Raw genomic sequence first — 2,748 nt, forward strand, 5'->3', positions numbered from 1 at the left:
ACGTCACGCGATCTGTCCAGCTTCAGAACCTCACTCCGGCTATACCTAATCCCATGAGCCCAGGCGTGACGAACTCGGGACATATTCTTTTCGGGGATGAATATTGGAAATGTTTCAAAGATGAATGTACAAATGGCATTCGCACATATGTTGAAGTGCTGTCTAAAAACATCCTGTGAAATAGCAGGGAGGTGTTATTAGGACGAACACATAATCGATGAGCATGAATGTATCTGCCCCAAGGACACACATGGAACATCATTTATGAATCTCTTTTCTTTATGACGAATTCCTCTGCTGGTATGCACATTGCTATCACTCAGACCACAGTTGTGAAGTCATCTATTTTCGAGAGGACCTGGAGCTATTTTTTCTCTCTAGTTTGAGATATTTCATGTAATCAGCTGATGAAGTGTGTTGTACGTAGTGATCTTCTTGACTCAAGAAGCAGGTAACATATTCCAGATCCCGTGTTGGATACTAACGTCGTAGCATTAGACAGTACACAGGTTCATAAACACTATGTTCCCCATTACCCCTTTGAATACATACAACCAAGCCTGCTGTTAATACATACGGCCTGCTGGTCCGTGAATACATACGACCAAGCCTGCTGTTAATACATACGGCCTGCTGGTCCGTGAATACATACGACCAAGCCTGCTGTTAATACATACGGCCTGCTGGTCCGTGAATACATACGACCAAGCCTGCTGTTAATACATACGGCCTGCTGGTCCGTGAATACATACGACCAAGCCTGCTGTTAATACATACGGCCTGCTGGTCCGTGAATACATACGACCAAGCCTGCTGTTAATACATACGGCCTGCTGGTCCGTGAATACATACGACCAAGCCTGCTGTTAATACATACGGCCTGCTGGTCCGTGAATACATACGACCAAGCCTGCTGTTAATACATACGGCCTGCTGGTCCGTGAATACATACGACCAAGCCTGCTGTTAATACATACGGCCTGCTGGTCCGTGAATACATACGACCAAGCCTGCTGTTAATACATACGGCCTGCTGGTCCGTGAATACATACGACCAAGCCTGCTGTTAATACATACGGCCTGCTGGTCCGTGAATACATACGACCAAGCCTGCTGTTAATACATGCAGCATGGTGGTCCGTGAATACATACGACCAAGCCTGCTGTTAATACATACGGCCTGCTGGTTCGTGAATACATACGACCAAGCCTGATGTTAATACATGCGGCATGGTGTTCCGTGAATACATACGGCCAAGCCTGATGTTAATACATGCGGCATGGTGTTCCGTGAATACATACGGCCTAGCCTGATGTTAATTCATGCGGCATGGTGGTCCTTGAATGCATGAGGCCTTGTAGTCCGGGAATACATACGGCCTGGTTGTCCGTGAATACATGCGGCCTGGTGGTCCGTGAATACATGCGGCATGGTGGTCCGTGAATACATGCGGCATGGTGGTCTTTGAATACATGCGGCATGGTGGTCCGGGAATACATGCGGCCTGGTGGTCTATGAATACATACGGCATGGTGGTCCTTGAATACATGAGGCCTGGTGGTCTGTGAATACATGCGGCCTGGTGGTCCGGGAATACATGCGGCATGGTGGTCTATGAATACATACGGCCTGGTGGTCCGGGAATACATGCGGCCTGGTGGACCGTGAATACATGCGGCCTAGTCGTCCGTGAATACATGCGGCCTGGTGGTCCGTGAATACATACGGCCTGGTGGTCCGTGAATACATGCGGCCTGGTGGTTCGTGAATACATGCGGCCTGGTGGTCCGTGAATACATGCGGCCTGGTGGTCCGTGAATACATGCGGCCTGGTGGTTCGTGAATACATACGGCCTGGTGGTCCGTGAATACATACGGCCTGGTGGTCCGTGAATACATGTGGCCTAGTGGTCCGTGAATACATGTGGCCTAGTGGTCCGTGAATACATGAGGCCTGTTGGTCCATGAATAAATGCGGCCTGGTGGTCCGTGAATACATACGGCCTGGTTGCCCGTGAATAAATGCGGCCTGGTCGTCCGTGAATACATACGGCCCGGTGGTCCGTGAATACATGCGGCCTGGTGGTCCGTGAATACATGCGGCCTAGTGGTCCGTGAATACATGCGGCCTGGTGGTTCTTGAATACATGTGGCCTTGTGGTCCGTGAATACATGCGGCCTGGTTACACGGGAATACATACGATATTTCGGATATAAGGAACATATTTTGCACAATCCTTGGTATTCGAAACATCCGGACCTGACTATAAATAACATTGGGTTCATGAGGAAATGATGATCATGTGGGCATTCCGGGTTAAAACTTATCCTATCCCGAACAACCTATATGCTGCCGTAGAAAGCGACTTCCTGGTTGAGGTGGTCTGACTCGGTGCCTTTGTGGATTGTGTGTCATCGTACTCCAATGGCGTGGATAGCTGTGCATGATATCACTCAATGGTTTGTCTCGTACAGACCCGATTATTTACAGTCAGCCGTCATATGTAGTCTTGTGTGCGGCGTTTAACAACAAACAAACAACACAAGAGCGGCCCTGGTGTATTTATGGACTGTACCGTCACTTATCGTCAACATCACTCCATCTTAATCCAACAACAAAGCTTTTACAAATGTGATACCTCAGAACAAGGGTCTTTCTTTAACGTGTGGTCGGTGTCTTGAGTAAGAGATGATACACATGTGTGTACTTAATCGACTTAAGTCAGCTAAAGACGATGGAACATCCG

The sequence above is a fragment of the Haliotis cracherodii genome, unplaced genomic scaffold, assembly GCF_022045235.1.
Source record: "Haliotis cracherodii isolate W230 unplaced genomic scaffold, xgHalCrac1.p SCAF_6, whole genome shotgun sequence".
Classification (NCBI taxonomy): Eukaryota; Metazoa; Mollusca; class Gastropoda; order Lepetellida; family Haliotidae; genus Haliotis; species Haliotis cracherodii.